General features: G+C 47.2%; 1 protein-coding gene across 4 annotated transcripts in view; it reads right to left on the reverse strand.

Annotated features, from left to right (window-relative positions):
• GTDC1 (glycosyltransferase like domain containing 1) overlaps positions 1-18,103 on the reverse strand; it is a 710,677-nt gene that overhangs the window by 585,283 nt on the left and 107,291 nt on the right. The window lies entirely within an intron of this gene.

Consider the following 18,103-nt stretch of genomic DNA (forward strand, 5'->3'; position numbering starts at 1 on the left):
AATCGTCGTCTTCGAGGCTTGGGCACCCTTCCTGGGACCGGACCAAAGTACAAATAGATGGTCAGAAATCCTGAAATCATTAGTAGCCTCTAGATAGTGAAGCAACGTGCGCTGTGACATCCAAAAGCCGGAGGGCCTTTCGTCTCGGAGGAAGCGAAGGACGGAAGCTCAACCATCTGGTTCAAGTGGAAAGATGACACCACCTTCGGGAGAAAAGAAGGAACGGTGCAGAGGGACACCCCCGAATCCGTGAACCGAAGATAGGGTTCCCTGCACGACAAAGCTTGAAGTTCCGAAATGTGTCGCGCAGAACAGATGGCCACAAGAAAGACAGTCTTAAGAGTGAGATCCTTAAGCGTTGCGCTGCGTAGAGGTTCGAAGGGTGGTCCCGACAAGGTGAGAAAGAAAAGATTAAGGCTCCAGGAGGGACATGGATCCCGCAATGGAGGACGCATATGCTTGACACCCTTGAGGAAATGTGCAATGTCCGGCTGCAGTAGGAGAGAGCCACCATACTGTAATAGCGAACCCAGGGCGGCCACCTGGACTCGTAACGAATTATAGGAGAGTCCTTTATCCACCCCTTCCTGGAGAAACTGTAGTATCTGGGGCACCGAAGCCCGCATGGGCCTCGTGCGCTGGTTGGTACACCACATCTCGAAGACCTTCCAAACTCGAACGTAGGCCACCGAAGTTGAAGTCTTTCGTGCGCGCAGCAGCGTGGAGACTACCGCCTCCGGGTAGCCCCGGCGCCGGAGGCGACGCCGTATCAAAAGCCAGGCCGCAAGACAGAAGAGTTCTGCCTGTTCGAAAAATACCGGGCCTTGATGGAGGAGGCCGGGAAAGATTGTCCTAGGTCTTATTGGCCCTCTATCACCAGCTGTAGCAGGTCCGCAAACCAAGGTCGTCTGGGCCACTCCGGGGCAACGAAGATCACGGTACCCTGATGGTTTTCTATTCTGCGAAGAATTCTGCCCACCAGGGGCCACGGCGGGAAGGCGTAGAGCAGGAGATGTGGAGGCCACGGGAGGACCAGGGCATCCACTCTTTTCTGCGCCACTTTCCCTTCTGCGACTGAAGAAGCGGGGGGCCTTGGCGTTTGAGAGCGGTCACCATCAGGTCCAAGTGGGGGACCCCCCACCGGTGAGCGAGAAGGGCTCATCGCCTCGTCGGAGAGGGACCACTCTCCGGGATCCAGCTGTTGACAACTTAGGAAATCCGCCTGAACGTTGTTCCACTCCGGCAATGTGCAAGGCCGCGAGGACGGGCGAGATGTCGCTCTGCCCACTGCATCAGCAGCGCCGACTCGATCGAGACGTGCCGGCTGCGGAGTACCTCCTTGCCGATTGATGTAGGCCACGGTGGGTGGCATTGTCCGAGAGGACCCTGACCTCCCGGTTCTGAAGGGAGGGGGAGAAGGGAGAAAATGTCGAAGCGGCCAGACGGGCCGCTCCTGGTTTCCAGACGGTTGATTGATGCCACTTCGCCTCCACCGCTGACCACGTCCCCTTGATGGTGCTTTGATCGCAGACGGCTCCCCAGCCGACGAGGCTGGCATCCGGTGGTCACCACGACCCAGTTGGGGACTTCGAGGGAGACGCCGCGAGCCAAATTCGACGGGTCCAACCACCAACCCAGGCTGTCCCTGGCAGTCTGCGGAAGGGGAAGTACCATCTGATAATCCTGTGAGACCGGTTTTCCAACGAGAAAGAAGCACCTGTAAGGGCCCGCAGGTGCGCTAAAAGCCCAGGGCACGAGGTCGATGGTGGAACCCATGACGCCCAGGAGCTGCATATAGTCCCAGGAGGTGAGTACTGGTAATGTAGAGAATCGCGTATGTGGTTCCCGCAAGGATTGATCCTTGTCCGGGCGCAAGAAGACCTTGCCCTGAAGCGTCAAAGCTCGCCCCCAAGAAGTCCAAGCGCTGAGAAGGCACGAGGGAGCTCTTGGAGAAGTTAACTACCCAACCCAGGGACTGGAGAACCTGGATGACCCTGGCCACCGCTGACTGTCCGTGGCTGAAAGACTTCGCACGAATGAGCCAATCGTCCAGATAGGGATGAACAAGGATGCCCTTCTTCCTTAAGGTCGCAGCCACGACCACCATGATCTTGGTGAACGTTCGAGGAGCGGTCGCCAACCCGAAGGGGAGGGCCTTGAACTGAAAATGTTGGCCCAGAATCTTGAAGCGAAGGAAACGTCGGTGAGCCGGGAGGATTGGAATGTGTAGATAGGCCTCCGTCAGATCCAGGGAGGCGAGAAACTCCCCCTGATGCACTGCCGCAATCACTGACCGGAGAGTCTCCATTCGGAACCGGACCACCTGTAGCGACTTGTTGACTTCTTTTAGGTCCAGGATGGGCCGGAAGGATCCGTCCTTCTTGGGCACGACGAAGTAGATGGAATAGTGGCCCAAGCCCACCTCTCCTAAGGGGACGGGAGAGATGGCCCTATGTCCCGTAGCCTGTCCAGAGTTAGCTGTACCGCTCTCCTCTTGAGGTCCGAACCACAGGGGGAAAAGATGAATCGAGCCCTCGGGGGGCGGACAAACTCCAAAGTGTAGCCGTGCTTTATGGTATCCAGAACCCACTGGTCTGAGGTGATACGTACCCACTCCTCGTAAAAAAAACCCAGACGACCCCCTATCCAGGGAGTGGAGGAAGCGGGCGAGGCTGGCATCATTGAGTGGACTTAGGAGGGGGGTTCCCGATCCTGACCCGTCTCTCGTGGGCCTGCGCCCACGAAAGGAACGCAACCAAGTCTGCGATCTGGGAGCGGAAGTCCGAGGCCCAGCCTGTCTGTAACTTCTATAACGTCGCTGCGCCCTGGCTCTGGTCCTGGAAGAAGCAAAAGCCCTTGAAGGTCGGTGTCTATCCTCCGGGAGACGGTGAACAGCGTTTTCCCCCAGAGACTTGATGATCTGATCCAGATCCTCCCCGAAGAGGAATTTGCCCCTGAAAGGGAGAGAGCCTAGGCTTGATTTGGAGGAAGTATCCGCCGCCCAGTTGCGGAGCCACAACAGACGCCGTGCCGCCACCACCAAAACCATAGATCTTGCCAGTACCCGAAAGAGGTCGTACGAGGCATCCGCCCCGTACGCAACAGCAGCCTCCAGCCGATCCGCCTGGGCTGCTTCTTCGGGCAGCAGGACCTGAGACGTGAGAAGTTGTTGCACCCAGCGAAGACTAGCCCGCTGAGCGAGCGAACTGCACATAACTGCCCGCATTCCCAGGGCGGAAACCTCAAAGACCTGTTTCAGAAAGACTTCTAACTTGCAGTCTTGAGAGTCATGTAGAGCTGCGCCGCCCGTCACTGGAATAGTTGTCCTTTTTGACACCGCGGAGTCACCTTAGGGACCTTGATAAAGTTCCAGGAAATCTGCCGGAAGAGGGTACAACTTCTCCATGGCTCAACTGACCTTCAGGGAAGCCTCCGGGGTATCCCATTCACCCGACCAGGAGCTGTAAAAAGGAATCGTGAATGGGAAAAGCCCGCGCTCGTGGGCGAAGCGCCGCCAAGAACGGATCCCCCTTCTTGGCGGACGTGACGACGGCTGGGGCTACTGGAGCCGGAGGGTCCGGCGGAGGGTCCAGGTCCAACTCCAGAAGGATCTGCTGAATGAGGTCGTCCAGCTCCTCCCTCTGAAAGATGCGGAGCGCCCGTGGGTCATCCCCCTCCGACGGAACGTCCAGCAGGACCCGTCCGGAGTCTCCGGGACATCCCCCCCCAGGGGCGAAGTCGCACCCCCTACTCCGGGGGCCAAGCGAACCCGGGTGGGAACCGGAGGGGCCCCCCGCACCCGAACCCGAGCCTACCGGGACAGGGGGAGCCTGGGGTGTCGTCAAGAGCCGAGGAATCTTGGCGAGGGGGGGTCCCACGGGAGCTTCCAAAACTCTGTAGATAGGCCGTATGCATTAGCAAGATAAACTCTGGGGAAAACCCCCGGCCTGCTCGGGGGGCCCCAGAGGAAGAGAAATCCAAATGCTCCGTGCCTGCAAGTCGGGCTCCATTGGACAAAACCGGCGGCGGGACCCTCATGAAAATCCTGTCCTCCTGCGCTGCATAAGTCTCCACAGCGCGCCGCGGATTTATAAAATGGCCGCCGTTCCCGCCAAAACTGCGAGGTGGCGGCCTCGCGCCGCCCGGGCAAAGCAGAGACCAAATGAAAAATTGCTGGGGAACTGAGAGATCCCTTCCCCCCCCGGGGAGGCATCGTGCGCAGATTCCCTCGCGGGAAATCCGGGACCCCGGCTCGCCGCAGGCCGAGCAGCACGAGGGCCGCAGCATCAAAAGATCGCCGGAGAAAAAAATCAAAAAAGAGCCTTGGGGGGGGGGGGGCAAGAACAAGGAGGAAGTGCCGCGGGGGGGCCCGGTCGGCCTACGCTGGCCCGCTGGTTCAAAAGAAGCTAGGTGCCGCGGGGGGGGCCTGCACGGCCGACGCTAACCCCCGCTCGGAGGGTCCCCCCTCCCTGCCCCAGCAGCCCTCGAGAGGATCGAATCGGGCCGCGGGCGAAGATAACTTGGAGAGGCCGGCCCCACCGGCTTCCACGAGGCACCGGCATGTAGACGCTGCAAAGAAAAAAATTCACAAAGGTGCAAAGCACTTACCCCCAGACCAGGGAGAAACAAGTTCACGTAGACAGATAGAACTGAAGAGAGGTTAGAATAGAGAAAGCCACGCCTCCCCCAAATTGAGTTAGCCCTGTTTACTTTTTTTTTTTTTTAAACTTGATCCAAATTGTCAGAGATAACTAGAGTAAGGAAAGAAGCAGAAAACAGAAATTCCCTGCCAGATTGGGGAAACACTGATTCCCCTACTCGCATCTGCTGGAGTCAGAAGATACTGAACTCCTGCAGAGGGGGTACTGGTATATATGGTTACGCCCCCTCGAAGCCTGGTCTGACTCCATCTGCTGGATGGGGACATAACCCACCGGCTGAACTGATCCTGGTACGTACAGGGAATTCTGGAATATATTTTTCACTTGCCAATTGTGGCGTAGGATGTGTGGTAACATGGAACAAACAATGGCTTAATGCATTTTACTTCCTGGCAACAAAAGTTGAACATTTTGAAAGGGGTGAAGACTTTCTCTAGCCACTGTAGAAAACAAGGCAAGCCTACTATATACTCGCATATGTTTTGTTTTTTTTATTGACCAGGCAATTTCCTACTGCTCCTAAAGGCCTCCAGCTCAATCAGAACAAGAGCTGGGATCCTCTTGCCATGAGCCTTTATTCACAAATACCTAGTTATTTTTTTTCTCTATTTTATACCCGTCTCAATGCAACTGTCTGGCCACTGAAGTTAGGGTCTTGGGCTAGAGGCCACACTCAGGATTCTTTCTAAAGCACTGCAATCACAGGCCCTGAATATGGTCACTAGATGTCATCCTTGAGGAATGACCATGACTCCCAACCTTCCACTCTCTGGGTAGCTGTGAATGCAGCACTGCCATTGGGTTAGCCTCACACATATATTTAGTTTATAAAGTTACTAATACTGAATTACTTTTCCAACATAAATAATATGATAAACATATTAAGAAACAACCTTCAACTTAAAACCTCGTGTTCCTTGTATTCAATTAATGTGACACACTAAAACCAAAAAGAAAAAAAGTAAACCTAACATTTTTTATTTTAAAGTCATTAAAAGCCATTTTGCTCTACAACCAAAGTTTAATTAATGCACTTTTTATCATAGACAATTAGCAATTATTTATCGAACAAATTGTTCCATAGATCATGACATCAGTTATTTGTTCTTAACTTCTGCTTTAAAAATGTCTGGCTTCCAAATCCTTTGTTATGTTCTTATGTTCCACCTGCTGTAGAGCCTCCCCTTCACCAAGGGTCCTTAGTGCGCACCATGAGCTATGCAAGTTACCTCCTCATTAATCACCTGATGCTTCAGTCCCATACTTACATAACTCAGTCTGTCCAGTCCCTCTGTGCCTCTTCATTGAGACACCTCATACCTTGCCTTGTGGCCTAACCAGGCCTTCTGCCTTCCCATGCAGCCTACCCAGGCCTTCTGTCTTCCCTTGCAGCCTACCCAGGCATTCTGCCATGCTTTGTGGCCTATCTGGACCTCCTGCCTTGCTATATGGTCTACCTTGGCTTCCTGCTTTGCTCTGTAGCCTACCTTGGCTTTTCTGCCTTGTTCTGTAGCCTACCTTAGCTCCCTGCCTTGCTCTGCAGCCTTCTAGGCTTCCCTGCATTGCTCAGTGGTCTTCTGGGCCTACCTGTCCTGCCTTGCAGTCTTCAAGCCTACAGTGGAGTGCCTCAGGGATCTGTACTTGGACCGGTGCTTTTCAAAATATATATAAATAATCTGGAAAGGAATACGACGAGTGAGGTTATCAAATTTGCGGATGATACAAAATTATTCAGAGTAGTTAAATCACAAGGAGACTGTGATACATTACAGAAGGACCTTGCAAGACTGGAAGATTGGGCATCCAAATGGCAGATGAAATTTAATGTGGACAAGTGCAAGGTGTTGCATATAGGGAAAAATAACCCTTGCTGTAGTTACACGATGTTAGGTTCCATATTAGGAGCTATCACCCAGGAAAAAGATCTAGGCATCATAGTGGATAATACTTTAAAATTGTTGGCTCAGTGTGATGCAGCAGTCAAAAAGCAAATAGAATGTTAGGAATTATTAGGAAGGGAATGGTTAATAGAACGGAAAATGTCATAATGCCTCTGTATCGCACCATGGTGAGACCGCACTTTGAATACTGTGTACAATTCTGGTCGCCGCATTTCAAGAAAGATATAGTTGCTATGGAGAAGGTACAGAGAAGGGCAACCAAAATGATAAAGGGGATGGAACAACTCCCCTATGAGGAAAGGCTTAAGAGGTTAGGGCTGTTCAGCTTGGAGAAGAGACGGATGAGGGGGGATATGATAGAGGTCTTTAAGACCATGAGAGGTCTTGAACGAGTAGATGTGACACGGTTATTTACACTTTCGAATAATAGCAGGACTAGGGGGCATTCCATGAAGTTAGCAAGTAACACATTTAAGACTAATCAGAGAAAATTCATTTTCACTCAACGCACAATAAAGCTCTGGAATTTGTTGCCAGAGGATGTGGTTAGTGCAGTTAGTGTAGCTGGGTTCAAAAAAGGTTTGGATAAGTTCTTGGAGGAGAAGTCCATTAATAGCTATTAATCAATTTTACTTAGGGAATAGCCACTGCTATTAATTGCATCAGTAGCATGGTATCTTCTTAGTGTTTGGGTAATTGCCAGGTTCTTGTGGCCTGGATTTGGCCTCTGTTGGAAACAGGATGCTGGGCTTGATGGACCCTTGGTCTGACCCAGCATGACAATTTCTTATGTTCTTATATGAGAGAGACTTTTATTAAGGAGAAAAGATAGTACATAACCCGAGGAAATGTAATAAACACAGTCTTTGAGCAAATACAGTAGTCAGGATGATGATGTAGATACGAAGGCTCGGTAGTGGCCCCCATCTTGCACTTTTCCACATTAAATTTAATCTGCCATTTGGATGCCCAATCTTCCAGTCTTGCAAGGTCCTCCTGCAATGTATCACAATCCGCTTGTGATTTAACTACTGTAATTCTGAATAATTTTGTATCATCCGCAAATTTGATAACCTCACTCGTCGTATTCCTTTCCAGATCATTTATATTTATATTGACATAGCCCAGCTGCAAGACTGACCCATGAGATTAAAGAACAGGTGGGGGAGGTAGGCTGTCCTCTTCCCCACACCACACTTTAATTTTCTGGGGGTTCCTTCACTCCTCAACTCCCACTCATCAACGCTACAACTAGTCTATCAGTGGCGTGCGGTCAAGGCCTTCAAGGGATTCAGTGAATCCCCAGCTCTGGACCTTTTTTATTCTTTTTTCACCTGCATGTCTGTGTGGCCAATAGAACCAGCAGCCTGTGGCTATCTGCAGGCTGTACCTCAGAGGGAGCCAATTAAAAGAAGGTTCAGGCAGAGTAGATAGGGGTCCTCATGGGTGGGACCAATTGCAAGGATTAGATGCAGGCAAGTGGTAGCTCAGGCACTAACTGAAGCAGCATCACCACATGAGGTAGAAGGTAGGACATTGTTAAGCCTGGAAGAAGGTCCCACCTTCTACCCCACATAAAAATCAGACCAGCAGGGAGTGTGGGATGGGATGTCTTCAAACTTAGAGCTAGCTTCTACGCCCATGTGGATCCAAGGGTAGGGGGTAGCAAGATAAGTAAATGTTGTGTGGCTATTTCTTCTAAGATCTCAGTGCCAATGTTTGAGCTGAGCTAAGAAAAAAGTTCAGTGAACTAAGTGTGACAATAAGAGAGGAGGGAAGGGGAGGCTGGAGAACAAGACAACTGGAGAATGGGAGGGGAAAGGGCTAGGAAGCAAGAGTATTGGGGACGGGGAAAGAGGGCTGAAGAACAAGATTGCTGGGGACTGGGAACTGGAGAGGGGTCTAGGTGGGGAGAAGGAGCTAGGGAACATGACTACTGGGGGGGTCTGGGTGGGGAGATGGGACTGGGGGAGCATGACTGGGGGAGGGGAGAATCTGTGGAACAAGTTTGCTGGGGGCAGGATGAAGAGGGGACAGGGAGTATGACTGGAGGTTGGAGAGAGGGGACTGGGGAGCATGACTGGGGGTCTTGAAGGGGAGGGACTGCGGAACAAGACTACTGGAGCGGGGTGAGGAGAGTAGATGGGGAGCATGACTGCTGGGGGATGGAGAGAGGGGACTGGGAAGCATGACTGCGGGGGCTTGAAGGGGAGGAGCTACAAAACACAATGGCTGAGGACAGGGTAAGGAGAGGGAAGCATGATTGCTGGGGGCTGAAGGAGTCTAGGTGGGGAGAATGGGCTGGGGAGCAAGACTGCTGGGAACTGGGGGCTCTGAATGGGGAGAGGGGCTAGAGAACATGACTACTTGAGGTTCAAGTGGGAAGAGGGGACTTGAGAGCATGACTGGGGGAAGGGCTATGGAACACGACTGCTGGTGACTGGGTGGCCGGGTAAGGAAAGGGGACTGAGCAACATGACTGCTGGGGACTGTAGGGTCTGGATGGGGGAGAGGGGGCTGGGGAGCATGACTGCTGGGGATGGAGAGAGGAACTAGGGAGTATGACTGGGGATCTTGGAGGAGCTGCAAAACAAGACTGTTGGGGACTAGGGCGCTGGGTGAGGAGAGATGACTGAGGAACATGACTACTGGGGTCTATGGGGGGAGAATGCCTGCTGGGACCTGGGGGCTCTGGGTGGGGAGCGGGGGCTAGGGAACATGAGTACTAGGGTTCTGCTTGAGGAGAGGGCACTGGGGAGCATGACTGCTGGGGAATGGGGAGAGGAACTAGGGAGCATGACAGGAGGTTCTTGAGCATGCTTCAGGAGGTGCTTCAGAATAAGACTGCTGGGGCTGAAGGGGTCTAGTGGGGAGAGGGGGCTGGGGAGCATAACTGCTGGGGGCTGAATGAGCCTAGGTGGGGAGAAGGGGCTGCGGAGAACTGAGGGTATGGGTGGTGAGAGGGGACTAGGGAGCATGATTGGGGGGCCTTGGTGAGAGAGGGGAGGGGCTGTAGAACAAGACTGTTGAGGACTGGGGTTGAGTGTAGAGAGGGGGACTGAGGACCTTGACTGCTGGGGATTGGGTGTTTCTGGTGGGGGTGAGGGGAGAGGGGAGCATAATGCTGGGGAACCTGGGGTGACTGGGTGAGGAGAGGGGGCTGGGGAGTAAGACTGCTGACTAGTGGGGGTTCTGGATGGGGCTGGTGAGCAAGACTGCTGGGTACTGGAGGTTCTAGGTATAGAAAGGGAGCTGGGGAACAAGAATGCTGGGGACTGGATGGAGAGAGGAGCTTGGGAACATGTTTATAGGAGCCGGGAAGGGAGGTGCACTGTGTGAGCATTTTTGTGGTGTGTGTGAGACAAAAAGAGAAGGAGTGTAAGTGAAACCATGTGAACGTGCATGTGTGAGGGAGGACAATGTTTGTGTGGCCCCCTTCCCCCATCCACAACAATCTCAGGGTGACTGGGAGTCAAAAATACCATGTATGGAGAGCACAGGAGATTTTTTTAATTCTTATAAGTTTCATTATTGGATGTTGTTTGATGCTTTTGCCCTTTTGAAATATTATATTGTGTTTTTGGAAATGTATAAACATGTTTATGAGGTTTAAATTATTTAATGTTCTATTCATAAGCTGCCTTGAAATATTTATTCTTTTTTATTAGTAGTTTTACTATTATGATTGATGTTTTATATTTCTTGATTTTATTGTTAGTAGTTCTTCCAGTGCGACCAAGGGGAAGGATTCTGCTAGTGAGTAGTTTCTGAGTAAGGGTCTATAGCAGTCTGGCTTGTTCTGTTGTCAGTAGGAGGTATATTGGTTTTCTAGGGCCTGTTGAAATATTTGCATTGCTGCTCTTTCCTGGGTATTGTGGTAACTGTTTGAGTCCTGGGAGTTAGTGATGTTTTGATATGGAAGATTTGTTTCTTGGGGTAAACTGTAGTCTTGGCAGGCTGTGATAACTTTTTGGACTGTGTTTAAGTATCCAAAACTGTATATGAGCAATTAAGAAAATATAGGACCTGTCTTGGGAATGTCTCTGCTCTAACATCTGAAGAACGGATCTATGTAGTTTTAAATCTTTTGTACAATATTTTTAGATACATGTATTTTTACTTTACAGATATTTTTAGGCAGTCTGACATGTTCTGTTTTCCTAATAGGAGATATATTGGTGTTTAGCATCTGGTGTAATATTTGCAGTGCTGCGTTTTCATGGATAGGGTTGATGTTGATAGAGCACTGTTGTTGCTATGGGAAGTTTACAATATTGTAATTCCTTATTCATATCTTTCTGAGGGCTAAGCCCACAACCAATATATGATAAAATGGGCCTAATGGTATATGAGTTCCAAATATTTTCTGTGCCTTGGGGAGAAGAGGTTGAGGGAGTGAAACTGCAGAAGACCTGGGGGGAGGGGAGAGGAAACTGAACAAATAAGACTCCTGGTGACTCAGGATGGAGGAGGAGGTGAGACTGAATCCCCTGCTATAAAGGTCACGACACACCACTGTAATCCATATAATTTAAAGAAGGTACTTAGTTAGTCCCTGGCATTCAAAAGGTTGAACACTGAAATAGACTACAAGCTGGAATTAAATTGTCCTCTAATGATTTCCTTAAATCTAGAATTTTATGTTCAAATAATTTGGTAAAAGCTCTTGGGGATAGCAAATTGACAGGTATCAATCTTATCACTCCTTAATCCAAAATCATGTGAGAAGCAGATTATAAAGAAGTTAGGGGAGAAAAACCACTCCTTAGGTCTATCTATAGCTTTCCTGAGCTTACTAGAAATATATATTTTTTTCATTGCTCTAATAAGAACATAAGAACATGCCATACTGGGTCAGACCAAGGGTCCATCAAGCCCAGCATCCTGTTTCCAACAGTGGCCAATCCAGGCCATAAGAACCTGGCAAGTACCCAAAAACTAAGTCTATTCCATGTTACTGTTGCTAGTAATAGCACTGGCTATATTCTAAGTCAACTTAATTAATAGCAGGTAATGGACTTCTCCTCCAAGAACTTATCCAATCCTTTTTTAAACACAGCTATACTAACTGCACTAACCACATCCTCTGGCAACAAATTCCAGAGTTTAATTGTGCACTGAGTAAAAAAGAACTTTCTCCGATTAGTTTTAAATGTGCCACATGCTAACTTCATGGAGTGCCCCCTAGTCTTTCTATTATCCGAAAGAGTAAATAACCCATTCACATCTACCCATTCTAGACCTCTCATGATTTTAAATACCTCTATCATATCCCCCCTCAGCCGTCTCTTCTCCAAGCTGAAAAGTCCTAACCTCTTTAATATTTCCTCATAAGGTAGCTGTTCCATTCCCCTTATCATTTTGGTAGCCCTTCTCTGTACCTTCTCTATCTCAATTATATCTTTTTTGAGATGCGGCGACCAGAATTGTACACAGTATTAAAGGTGCGGTCTCACCATGGAGCGATACAGAGGCATTATGATATTTTCTGTTTTATTCACCATTCCCTTCCTAATAATTCCCAACATTCTGTTTGCTTTTTTGACTGCCGCAGCACACTGAACCGACGATTTCAATGTGTTATCCACTATGACGCCTAGATCTCTTTCTTGGGTTGTAGCACCTAATATGGAACCTAACATTGTGTAACTATAGTATGGGTTATTTTTCCCTATATGCATCACCTTGCACTTATCCACATTAAATTTCATCTGCCATTTGGATGCCCAATTTTCCAGTCTCACAAGGTCTTCCTGCAATTTATCAAAATCTGCTTGTGATTTAACTACTCTGAACAATTTTGTATCATCTGCAAATTTGATTATCTCACTCATCGGATTTCTTTCCAGATCATTTATAAATATATTGAAAAGTAAGGGTCCCAATACAGATCCCTGAGGCACTCAGCTGCCCACTCCTTTCCACTGAGAAAATTGTCCATTTAATCCTACTCTCTGTTTCCTGTCTTTTAGCCAGTTTGCAATCCAAGAAAGGACATCGCCACCTATCCCATGACTTTTTACTTTTCCTAGAAGCCTCTCATGAGGAACTTTGTCAAAACGCCTTCTGAAAATCCAAGTATACTACATCTACCAGTTCACCTTTATCCACGTGTTTATTAACTCCTTCAAAAAAGTGAAGCAGATTTGTGAGGCAAGACTTGCCCTGGGTAAAGCCATGCTGACTTTGTTCCATTAAACCATGTCTTTCTATATGTTCTGTGATTTTGATGTTTAGAACACTTTCCACTATTTTTCCTGGCACTGAAGTCAGGCTAACCGGTCTGTAGTTTCCCAGATCGCCCCTGGAGCCCTTTTCAAATATTGGGGTTACATTAGCTATCCTCCAGTCTTCAGGAACAATGGATGATTTTAATGATAGGTTACAAATTTTTACTAATAGGTCTGAAATTTCATTTTTTAGTTCCTTCAGAACTCTGGGGTGTATACCATCTGGTCCAGGTGATTTACTACTCTTCAAGTTTGTCAATCAGGTCTACCACATCTTCTAGGTTCACCATGATTTGATTCAGTCCATCTGAATCATTACCCATGAAAACCTTCTCCAGTATGGGTACCTCCCCAACATCCTCTTCAGTAAACACCGAAGCAAAGAAATCATTTAATCTTTCCACGATGGCCTTATCTTCTCTAAGTGCCCCTTTATCCCCTCGATCATCTAACGGTCCAACTGTCTCCCTCACAGGCTTTCTGCTTTGGATATATTTTAAAAAGTGTTTACTGTGAGTTTTTGCCTCTACGGCCAACTTCTTTTCAAATTCTCTCTTAGCCTGTCTTATTGATGTCTTACATTTAACTTGCCAATGTTTATGCATTATCCTATTTTCTTCTGTTGGATCCTTCTTCCAATTTTTGAATGAAGATCTTTTAGCTAAAATAGCTTCTTTCACCTCCCCTTTTAACCATGCGGGTAATCGTTTTGCCTTCTTTCCACCTTTCTTAATGTGTGGAATACATCTGGACTGTGCTTCTAGAATGGTATTTTTTAACAATGACCACGCCTCTTGCACACGTTTTTACTTTTGTAGCTGCTCCTTTCCGTTTTTTCCTGACAATTTTTCTCATTTATCAAAGTTTCCCTTTTGAAAGTTTAGCACAAGAACTGTGGATTTGCATACTGTTCCTCTTCCAGTCATTAATTCAAATTTGATCACATTATGATCACTATTGCCAAGTGGCCCCACCACGGTTACCTCTCTCACCAAATCCTGTGCTCCACTGAGAATTAGATCTAAAATTGCTCCCTCTCTCATTGGTTCCTGAACCAATTGCTCCATAAAGCTATCATTTATTCCATCCAGGAATGTTATCTCTCTAGCGTGTCCCGATGATACATGTACCCAGTCAATATTGGGGTAATTGAAGTAATTGGGGTAATAGTCAGGGGATATGCTTTAAAATGGATCCTGTAGGATAATTTATCTGTATTATATAGAATTTTCAGCCATTTACACTCTTAACTTCTGCGCTGATTGCTTTAAAAGGTACAATTCCTCCAAAAACCAAGAAGAACATATCTTATTCTATTTACACTGAGTTTTGTAGGAGCTAAAGAATCTTAGACAGAAGATTGTTCCAATCTTCCACTAAATTGATTACATTATCATCAGAACAAAAACAGTTCTGTCTGCTAAAACTTTTGTGATAGTTAAAGTATCAACTTCCTATATGAGCGAGTAATCCTAGCACAGTTTACAAAACCAGCTGGCAAAGTCCTCACAGAAATTATTACAAATGTGATTTGAAAATCATCGAACCAATAGGATCCAAGATGGCAGCTGGTAGCAGGCTTCTGTGCTCCTCTCCTCTAGGTTTTTTATATTACCTCTCAACTTTCTCCATGGGTCAGAAGAGGAAGGAAAAACCTGGTGCTCGCCCTATAGCCCCCTCTTGCCTCTACATTGTGAAGTCTGATGGATGCACATGTGTTCAGGGGGATGATGTCGCCGATGGAGGATTTACTGAGAAGTATTGGAGGGGGAAGGTTTGCCTCCATCTTCTCCAGAATCATCTGTCTCACTCAGCCCAGCAGCTAGAACATCGCCCTTGGACCCCTCTAGTGGCAGGTATCCCCTCCCAAGGTCAGAAGATTTACTTTTTGATATTGTGGTTGTGACTCTCCTCAAGGCAGGGATTGCGGGAAGGAGCATTAGTGCTGCAAAATCTGGCATTTCATCTAGTAGTGACATCTCTGAAGTCCATGGAACCATGCCAACCCAAAATCGATTTGGACGTTTCATCTCAAATCGCTGCTGTGGCTGGACAAACTACCTTGGGAACTCAAGATTTGCAAGGAAGCTTTAAAATGGTGAGGCCACCAGTTTTTAAACTTGAATCAATCTGGGAAGCCAATGAATCTTAGGCCAAGCTATTGTTTCTCAAGTTTTATCTTTGATAATTAACAATGCATTTGGGACATCTATTTCTGTTTTTGAGAATTAAACAACTGAAATGGCCAAACAGATTTCTGAGCTTCAAATTAATGTAACCCAAATTAAGTCCCTTCTGGACAGTATAGTTAAAGACAATACTTTTTTGACTCATAGAGAATCTGGAGACTTCTTTGAGCCGTAGCAATCTGCATTTTAAAAATTTTCCATTTGTTCCTATGGTATCTGCTAAAGAAATGTTTAGAAGGTACATAATGAATGTTCTTGAGATTTCTGAAGCTGCACTACCTCCCATTGCTTGGATTTATTATCTCCAGCCTCCTAGGAATTAAGCAGGTAAATACCAAGGTCTTAGTCTTATATCTGATAATCCCTTAGATGTTACTGCATTATTGGCGACATCAGATTCTGCTGTGACCTTAACTGCTACATTATTAGTGACTTTGGTATTAGATTCTGATAAGAGACTGGCTTCTCAGAAAATACTTTAGATATTTAAGGATCTACTTTTCTGCAGTGTAGAATTATGGCCTTTCTTGACATTGCAAGGACCACACAGAGGAAAAAGAAAAAATTCATTCTAATGAAACCTAGGATATTACAATTAGGAACACAATTTTTCCTCTAATTCCTTTGGAAATATGTTAAATATGGTGGAAATATGATTTTTTTTAGCCCAGTCAGCTTTCCTTTTTTCGATTGATACTTTGTTAGTTCAGATCCCTCATTGTTGTTTCGGATGTACAAGTGCGAGAGGTGTTCATAATTATAGCCCCCTGAACTAGCTACCATATTCCTTTTTCTTTATCTGAAATTTTCTGTATTGTGGATTGTGATATAGGATCCCCCACATTGTGGGCTTATGAGCTGGAATTCAGGTTTAACTTTCCTTGTATAACTCTTTTCTTTATTATGTATTTTCCATATCAGCTCTCGATTTTCCTTTTGGGTCATTCCATATCAAGTGGACCAGGGGTCCACACTCAACTTCCTCCAAATCGAACAAGGTTTTGCAGAGACGTTCTCTAGGGTCTCAAACAAAACGGTACTAGATTTTTAACCTGGATCTCCATTGGTTGGAGAGCTGGAGGCAGTCAAATGAAGGTCAGCTCTGAGTACCATTCTCACCACAATCTAAATTTTGTCCAGTTGCTGAAGCCCAACACCTCTCAGGGGCCTGAAATTTTGTGGAATAGTACAACCCCTGCTGGTACGTCCCAGTGCAAAGTTTAGAACATAATCAGGTCTATCAAGTACCGAGCGGTAGGAAGAGCTGCGTTAGTGCCTACGGCACCCGCGGTTGCCGCACGCACAGTGCAGCTCACCTACCGCTCGATCCTGAACACTAATTTTATTTAAATGTAAACCGCGTCCGAAAAGCCTTAGGCCCGCGCAACCCATTTTACTGGATAGAGCACCTATACAGTATCCTGGGTGCGCGGGCCTAAGGCTTCACGCCACGCTGGTATCTGTCATTTCAAATGTCATTTGAAATGACAGATACCAGGAAGCGAAAAAACCAAAAGCAAAAAGTAAGTCGCTTCGCCGCTTCACTCTTCCCTCCTCCCGGAGCAGGGCGCAAAAAGCAGCCTTGCTCCGGGAGGAGGGAAGCGGCGAAGAGACTTACTTCTTGCTTTTGTTTTTTTTGCTTCGCCGCTGTCAGTGTCTTCCCTTCCTCTTGGAGCAGGGCGCGAAAAGCAGCCTTGCTCCGGGAGGAGGGGAGAATAGACACGGACAGCGGCAAAGCGAAAAAAAACCAAAAGCAATTTTGGTTTTTTTTCAAAAAGGTAAAAGTAAGTTGCTTCGCCGCTATCAGTGTCCCCCCTCCTCCCGGAGCAAGGCTGCTTTTCGCGCCCTGCTCCAGGAGGAGGGGAGAAGAGATGACAGCGGCGAAGCAAAAAAAAAAGCGAAAAAACCAAAAGGGGACCCGACCCGACTTACTTTTGCAGCCATCCGGCATCGTTGCTCCCCCGCCTCGTCCGGCATCGTTGCTCCCCTGCCTCATTGAAAAGGCTCTGTCTTTGGTCGTAGCGAGGCGTGTGGCTTTAGTGGGGGGAACATTTAGAGTGCCTTTGTAAATATGTCTAGTTGGTCTGTTAGAGGAGTGGAGTTTGAATGGTATTTCCAGGTCAAGTTGAAGTTGATGATGGATGGTTTTGTGGATTAAGGTGATTGATTTGTATAGAATTCTGAAGTTTACTGGTAACCAGTGTAGGTTCCCGAGTATGGGAGAGATGTGTTCGCAGCGGCTGGTACTGGTCAACAATCTTGCTGCCGCATTTTGTATCATCTGCAGAGGTTTGGTAGTGGATTTGGGGAGTCCTAGTAGGAGGGCGCTGCAGTAGTCTATTTTGGCGAACAGTAGCGCTTGGAGGACTGTCCTGAAGTCATGGAAGAATAAGAGTGGTTTAAGTCGTTTTAGGACCTGTAATCTGTAGAAGCAATCTTTAGTTGTTGTGTTGACCATTTTCCTTAGGTTTAGTCGATTGTCTAAAATCTGCTGGCCCATAAAAAGGGTGGCAAGCTCATATTAGGTTCCAGACTTTGCATAGGAACTTAGGTCCAGAGGCTGTAATAATCTAGAAAATTTCAGGCCCCTAACAGGGGTTGTTTGGCTGCAGTACCTGGACAAAGTGGTCGTTTTGTGCTGTGTAGAGCACAGTATTCTTAAGACCAACCTTCATTCAGCTGCCTCTAGCTCTTGAACAAATAGAGATCCTGCCGAAAAATTTTGCATAGTTGGAGGCCCTAGCAAACACCCACACAAAATTTTATTCAATTTGAAGCAGGTCAAGCATGGATGATTTTCTAAATTGGTCCACTTGACATGGAATGTCCCTTTCCATGTTGATCTAGAGTTCATTTATTTTGAAAATGCATAAATAAAAAGTAACAAAAAAAGATATATACAAGTACATATCATCAGACCATCCAACAGGCTTAATCAAATTACCAATGTCGAGGGCATAATTACATTTAGAACATACAAAAATTAAATCCACCATTTTTCCTTTTTCAAGGGTTGACAGGAGACCAGCAGACAAAAACAAGAGCATGCAAAAACCTCCATAAACTTAATAATATTGACTGATTACTTGGGAGTCAAATGTACTGTATATTAAAATCTCCTA

Source organism: Rhinatrema bivittatum, chromosome 6, assembly GCF_901001135.1.
Source record: "Rhinatrema bivittatum chromosome 6, aRhiBiv1.1, whole genome shotgun sequence".
Classification (NCBI taxonomy): Eukaryota; Metazoa; Chordata; class Amphibia; order Gymnophiona; family Rhinatrematidae; genus Rhinatrema; species Rhinatrema bivittatum.